We start from the raw sequence: 8083 nt of genomic DNA, 5'->3' as shown, positions 1-8083 counted from the left end.
AGGGTACCAATCCAGTAGTTTGTCTTAGTGTGGGAGGAAACGACATAGGTAAGGTTAGGAGTGAGGAACTTTTCAAGAGGTATAGGGAGGCGCTGGGTCAGATTAGAGATAGGGGAGGGATCCGGATAGTAAGTGGTGTCTTGCCTAGAAGAGGGGTTGGTCGTGAATGGCTGTCCAGGGCAATTGCTATAAATTGCCGACTGGAAAAACATTGTGCAAACAATGGTTGGGCATTCATTGATAACTGGCAACGATTCTATGGCAACGACTACCTGTACTGTCGCGACGGAGTACACTTGTCTCGTGAGGGGGTAAAGACGTTGTCTGCACCCCTGGAGCGTGAAATTGTCACTCGGAGAGAGGGGTCGGGGAAAGTGGGAGTCAAAAAACAAGCAGGTCCTGGGAAGTAAAATTAGTTGCTCAGGACAAGGGGTAAAACAGGACCAGGGAAGAGTAGGTTTAAATGTATATTATACAAACAGTAGGGGCAGTTCAAAAGATATCAAAGTCTTTAAACTGCTAAGGGAACATATGGGCACGGGGGTGGAGGAGACTGCAGTGGGAGCGGGTAAACAAAGTGAAAGACTACAGGGAAATTGTGTTAGGAATGATGACAAAACTAAATTAGACAGGGAGTTTAAAACTAAACGCGGTAAGGGGAGGACTCAGAACACGACTAACTTAAATGTATACTACACGAACAGTAGAAGTATGAGAAACAAAATGGATGATATTAGGGCCTTGGTATGTACCGAAAAAATCGATATAATTGCATTCACTGAAACATGGTTCAACCTAGACACACGTGAGTTACCAGTCGAATACCAAATTGTGGGTTACAAACTGTTCCATACCGATAGGCAGACCAGGAAAGGAGGCGGAGTAGCAATCTATGTTAGGGATAATCTGAAGTGTGAAATAAATAAGGAAATACAACAAAGTCTGTATAGTAGGCGACTTTAACCTTGGCCAAATAGATTGGACTGACCTTACGGGTAACTCAGAATCACAGGATTTTCTCGAGACGATCCAGGACTGTTTCCTAAGTCAACATATAACCGAACCCACACGGGGTAATAATATACTGGACTTAGTTCTGTCGAACAGAGAAAACCTAATTAGCAATGTCGAGGTAGGGAACGAACTTGCAAACAGCGATCACAAAGAAATTCGATTCCACTTAGATTTTCAGGGCAGAGTTAAGGAAAATTCCACTAAAGTACCAGATTTCAGAAGGGCAAACTTTGACAGTTTAAATAGGCAGCTGAGAGAGGGGTGTCGCGCTTGGCTGTGAACCTGACAGATGACACCGACCTGATAACGACATCTGAGATTGCCGAGTTCCACGACAATTTAAATAGTGAGTTACTTAATGCACAAAGGCAGAACATACCATACAAAAAACTCAGATCACACAACAATGACCCTAAATGGATAAATAATTATTTAAAGAACATCATTGGCCAAAGGAAGGCTACAGGTAGAAGGATAAATCGTGGCGAAATTCACCTCCGGGACTATTATAGGGTATTAGCGAGTAGGGTTAAAACCGAGATAAGGAAAGCAAAGAGGAATAATGAGGTAAGGATAGCAAGGGAGGCGAAGACAAACCCCAAAGGATTCTACCAAATGTATCAAACTAAAACACGAGAAAAGATTGGACCAATGCGGTCAGACTTCGGCGAGCTCACTGATAACGACGGAGAAATGAGCAATAATTTGAATAAATATTTTTCAACAGTTTTCACCACCGAAAATTTAAACATGATACCCGAGGCACCGACTCTATTCAGAGATAGTGAAGAAAACAAATTAAGTGAGATAGTAGTGACTAGTAACGATGTTAGTAAGCAAATAGACAAACTAAAGCCTAATAAGTCACCTGGTCCCGATGAGATATTTGCCAGAGTATTAAAGGAATGTAAGGAAGAGCTTAGTATGCCCTTAACAAAGTTGTTTAACATATCATTAAAAACAGGTGTAGTACCAGAATCCTGGAGGATAGCAAATGTAATACCGATTTTCAAGAAGGGGGATAGATCAATATCCTCTAACTACCGCCCAATCAGTCTAACATCAATAGTAGGCAAATTACTGGAAGCAATCATTTCAAACTCTATTCGAAATCACCTGGAGAAGCACCGATTGATCAATGATTCCCAGCATGGCTTCCCAAGCAGACGTTCTTGCCTAACTAATCTATTAACATTCTTTTCATCAATTTTCGAATCGGTGGACGAGGGGCACAATTATGATGTGGTATATCTCGACTTTAGCAAAGCCTTCGACAGAGTCCCCCACGAACGACTAATTAGAAAGGTAGAAGCTCATGGCATCAAAGGTGACATCCTGAAATGGATTAGGGCGTGGTTACAGGACAGGAAACAGCGAGCGAGCATTAACGGCACTAAGTCCCATTGGAGCAACGTCACAAGTGGAGTTCCCCAAGGCTCAGTACTTTGACCATTATTATTTATTATATGCATAAACGACATAGATATCGGCATTGACAGCAACATAAGTAAATTTGCTGATGACACTAAAATAGGACGTTTTATCAAATCTGACGAGGACTCGGCAAAACTACAGGAAGATCTAAACAAATTTTTCGAATGGTCTGAAAAATGGCAGATGAAATTCAACGTGGACAAATGTAAAGTACTCAGTATAGGAGATGTAAACAGGGAAACCAGTTACCAGATGAACAACGATGCCATAGAGAAATCCGACAGCGAGAGAGATTTAGGAGTAATGATAAGTAGGAACCTTAAGCCAAGTAAACAATGTGTTTTTGCTCGTAACAAGGCTAATAAAGTGCTTGGGTTCATACAAAGGAGTGTTAGTTACAAGACTAGCGAGGTCATCCTAAAACTGTATCTTGCTCTTGTGAGACCACACCTGGATTACGCAGTTCAGTTCTGGTCACCGTATTACAGAATGGATATAGAATCCTTGGAAAGAATTCAGAGGAGAATGATAAGACTAATCCCGGGCATTAGGAACCTTGAGTATAGAGACAGGTTAAAGCATCTTAATTTGCACTCCCTTGAGAGACGTAGAGCGAGGGGCGACCTGATAGAGGTGTATAAGTGGAAGGCAGGGCTAAACAAAGGGGACATTACAAAGGTACTCAAATTATCCAACCAGGAGCGAACTTGTAACAATGGTTTTAAATTAGACAAATTTAGATTTAGGCGTGAAATAGGTAAACACTGGTTTGGAAACAGAGTAGTGGATGAATGGAACAAGTTACCAAATATCATCATTAACTCGAATACGCTGAATTGCTTCAAACATAGGTTGGATGCTCATATGATTGATTTTGATTTTGCCTCTTGCAGCGGCTACTTTATTGTGCACCCCACACTCATCTTGTGAGCGGTGGCGCAAAAGGATTACAGAGTAGGGTTTACAAAGGGTCATAATAATTAACCCCCGTTGTCAGGATATTATGGCACTGAAAGTTACACAGTATTTCATTTACATTATTTGTTTAGTTCTATACATAGAGGGTAACTTATTCACAAATGCGTGAGAACAGGCGTGTGAGGCAGTATGTCTGGCCTCACACTTTATTATTCACATTTACGTGGGAGGTATTCAAGCACATTGCGTATTTGGTTCTGTACATAAGAATTGATATAGTTACTAAGTGCAAAAAAGTGGATACAATCTTAATATGTCGGCTATCTTGCCATTAGAGATGAAGTGTTGTGCCATTTCACACACAGTGTGCTTGGACCTGTCCCTAAAAGGTTCTATCTTCACACAGTCGAGGACGTAGTGTTCAAGTGTGTGGCCATATGTATGGCCACACACTTTACATTTAGTTTTGTTTACATCTGCTTGAGGAACATACTGCCAAAGGTATTTATATCCTAACCTTAATTTAGCGGTTACAACATCTTGTAATCTAGTGATCTTGTTACTTGCTCCATATACATGTTTCACTTGATACATCTCATCAAGGTAACCTATGGATCGACTAGTGCCTGTTTGCACTTGTCTACTTGCGTCAAACTCATCAATAAGTTCTTTCCTAATTACAGTTTTAAGGGTTCTTTTTGACAGACCCAAATTGTATTCAACGGTGTCTTTGTTAGACGCGAGTTTGGCGAGGGCATCAACTCTGTCATGTTTTATGAGGCCTATGTGAGAGGGGATCCACAACAGTTTGACCCTGACACCCCGGTCAACAAGGCACGCATATTTGTGTCTGGCTTCAGAGATAAGAGTGTGACAACCTGAGTCGAGGGTACCAAGGGCAAGTAGTGAGGATAGAGAGTCAGTGATGATGAGACTGTCAGTAACAGTGGTTTCAATGAATTTAATAGCTGTGAGTATGGCAACTAATTCAGTTTGTAGAGTGAATGCCCAGTAGTTAATTCTAACTCCTTTCTCAATTATATTACCGTCAGGTTGAGTCACAACAATAGCACTTCCAGCCCTCCCACAGGCGGTGTTTAGAGATCCATCAGTGTAGATGGTCTGTGTGATATTATCATCAGTCTGTAGAGTGTGTATGTGTTCAAGAGCTCTCAATTTGGCAGTGTGTTGGAGATAAATGCTTTGTATAATTAATTTTTTAGTCGGATACGTCGGTATTGTGATATCGAAGGGAACTGTCCGCCAGGGTGGCAGGAAGCGCTGTTGTGTCTCAACTTTGTACAGGTGGTCTAGTCCAAACATCTTCATATGTGTAGCTGTAGTTTGGATCCATTTAGACTCAGTAGTCCCATGGTTCATACATTCTAGCAATTTTAAGGAAACAATGTTATCAGGATCACCACGCAGAAGCCTCAGGGCTATCATGAGGTTGACTTCAATTATTCTATCTTTAACACTGGGTATACCTAGTTCTTTCCTCATATTAAGTACTTTAGTGCTCATGGGACATCCTAGGATAATTCTGAGGGCTTTATTTTGCATTTTCTCGAGCTTGTCAACGCCTTTCCCGTCACGAATGACCAGGGCTGGTGCGTGGTAATCTATCAGAGATCTTATATAGCCTAGGTACATTGTTTTAACAATTCTAATATTAGCACCATAGTGCGGGCTGTACCCCGCTACACTTCTAAGAGGTCTCAGTCTGTCAGTACATTGGCGGGTTAGCTGTTGTATGGCAGGTAGGGTACAAGGGACGGAAACACCAAGATATTTAAAAGAAGAAACATAGTCAATAGTGTTGTTACCTATCTTGAACTTGGCGGGGCCGCGTTTGCGGTTACCAGCTTGTTTGTTGAACACCTTAGTTTTGTCAGTGGAGATAATAAGACCGAGGTGTTCACAGGCTGCGTATACATGGTTCAGGGTGGTTTGCATTTCACGATGAGTTTTAGTATGTATAAGAATATCATCAGCATAGCTGATTGAGATATTGCTGGGGTTGTCTGGTATTAAATTTAATAATGCATTCATAAGAACATTGAACAAAGTGGGGCTAAGTACTCCACCTTGAGGGGTACCAAGTTGCATATCTTTAACTTCACTTTTGTAACCCTGAAACAGTGCAGCAGCCCTTCTGTTGGTTAGGTAACCACTTATCCAGTGTAACAGCCTACCTCCTATATCCATTTTGGCTAGTTCGTACAATATCAGTTGCCTATTGGCAATATCAAATGCAGCTTTTAGGTCAAGAAATGTGGTGTATCTGTGCCTTTCATCACCATGCACAGTTAGGAATGTGGTGATGCAATTATGTACACCTTTACCATGGGTGAAGCCATTTATGTTAGGAGACATGTGTTCTCTGATTCTATATAAGAGTCTGCCAAGAACCATCCTCTCAAAGGTTTTACACAGGCAGCTGGTTAGTGATATGGGACGAAAGGCATCAGGCTGTCCTGGTTTCGGTATTGGTACAACAATACTGCTGGTCCATGATGTGGGTAGTTGGCCCTCGGCATGACTCATATTGTACAATACCAACAATGGATTGCCTGGCACGCGCCTTAGTAGTCTAATGATGTTGTAGGTGACTCCGTCCTCTCCAGGGGAAGTAGACCTACCCCTGGCGAGGGCGGCGTCAAGCTCCCACTCAGTATATGGAACATCACACTCATCGTGCTGTTTGCCCAGCATAAAGCTAATAAGATTACTTCTCTCTACAGACTTCGCATCAAGGAGTCCCCGAGTCCTAGCTGGTAACATGTCATAGCTCGACACATGAGCCCACTTTGTTATTAGCTCATTCGACTTTTGCAGAGGGTTTGGATGGGAGACGTGTCTTCTGTTTTTACCTCTGATTATGTTTATGTCTTTCCAGGCTTTGCTGAGGGATGTGTGTTGGTTCAGGCTGTTGACATATGTCTCCCATGCATTTTGTCTGAGTTCGTTTACACGTTCCCTGACAGCAGCAAGGGAAGCTTGATACAATTGTAACATTTGAGGTGTTCTAAATTGTCTGTAACCCTTACCCACCCTCCTGACCCTAGCCCTGAGTTTTTTCAGCTCAGGGTCATTATAGCACTGCTGTTGCCTGTTCCCATTATGCTGACCACGTTTTCTCCTTTTTTTGGTGGAGGCATTGTTGGTGAAGTATACATAAGTCCTATCTATCAGATCGTCATGGAAACTTTGGTAATTGTCAGGCTTGTAGTCCTTGTACCAGTCATGGATGAAGTCTATGAACTGGCTTTCATGTTCTTGCTTGACTGTGATTCTACGTCTGTTGAGTTTACCACCAGTGGGGGTGTCATTGGCTACATGTATACTAGCTTGGATTGGGCTGTGGTCAGACATAAGATCAGTGACAACATCAGAGCTATGAGTTGTGTATGATAGATTAAAGCCAATACATTTGTCTAGACCCCCGCCATAGATGTGTGTTGGTTCATTATTACCTATAATTTGAACATCTTCATATGCGCTGAGAAGTGAGATAAGTCTCCTACCATTGGTGTTAGTGGTGGAGTCACCTAATTTCTTGTGTCTAGTATTCAGGTCACCCATTAGGACAGTGGGCTCAGTGTGTAAAAGTTGGGTGCAAACGGGACTGCCCAGTATGGGCCAATAGGCCCGCTGCAGTTTCCTCCATTCTTATGTTCTTATTTTGTTCCACTCTCTCCAGTACACTACCTATCCCTGCCCCGGGGACACACTCGAGGTTCCTAACTTTAGTGCAGAGATTGTTACCTAAATACTTCACCATCGAGTCTCCCATGACAGAAACACATTTGACCTTACCTGAATGTGGTGATTTCTTACCTGCGCTACTCCCTCTCTCCACACTAACAGAGGGAGTAGCACTCGTGGTGTTACTAGCACCTTCCTCACACTCGTCACTTAAGATGCTGAACCTGTTGTTCGGGTCTACAGCTGAGTGCCTCTTTAGAGTGCATTTTGTAGCACTAGCATCAACTACCTTCCATGAATTCACTTCACCGTCCTTCACGACACTGGCAAAGGTTTTCTTCTCCTCTAAAACTAGCTTCAGGGCTAAGTTTTCGCCCTTGAGACTCTGGACCTCCTTCTCAACCTTCTCCAGTCGGTCTTGCAAGGCAAGACAAAGTTGGAGAACGTGAGAGGTGGTCGAGTACTCGTCAGCAGCTGCCATGTCACTATATCACTCACTAACACTGACAGGAACACAGGTCCGCACTGGCGATAGACTCTCCCTCAGACAGTTCCACAGCTGCTACCAGCTCCATCTCGCTTAGTAACATGTGGCCGACGCGCCCATTTAACACCTCAGCAAAGTTGTTGTCAACACTCTGTCTCTCCTCTCACCCTTTCTCTCTCGCGTCTAGGTTATCTTACTGTGGCTATCTCTCTCTTTCTCTCTCTCTTCTAGTTTATCTTACTGTGGCGGTAACAAAGACTGGTAGGGGTATAACAGGGGGAGTGGGCAGGGCCAAACAGACTCGGCCTGGCTGCTAAAACCGGGAGCGCCTTCGGGCACGTCCTGTCTCACTGAGGGTTGACAAGTGTCAAAAGTGCGTGTGTGTGTGTGTGTGTGTGTGTGGTGCAGAGAGTGTGTATGTAAGTGGTGTAGAGTGTGTATGTGTGTGTGTGTGTATGTATGTATGTGTGTGTGTGTGTGTGTATGGTACAGTGTGTGTGTGGTGCAGTGTGTGTGTGTGTG

The sequence above is a fragment of the Homarus americanus genome, unplaced genomic scaffold, assembly GCF_018991925.1.
Source record: "Homarus americanus isolate GMGI-L3 unplaced genomic scaffold, GMGI_Hamer_2.0 scaffold53905, whole genome shotgun sequence".
Classification (NCBI taxonomy): Eukaryota; Metazoa; Arthropoda; class Malacostraca; order Decapoda; family Nephropidae; genus Homarus; species Homarus americanus.
This window is presented reverse-complemented; position numbering follows the sequence as displayed.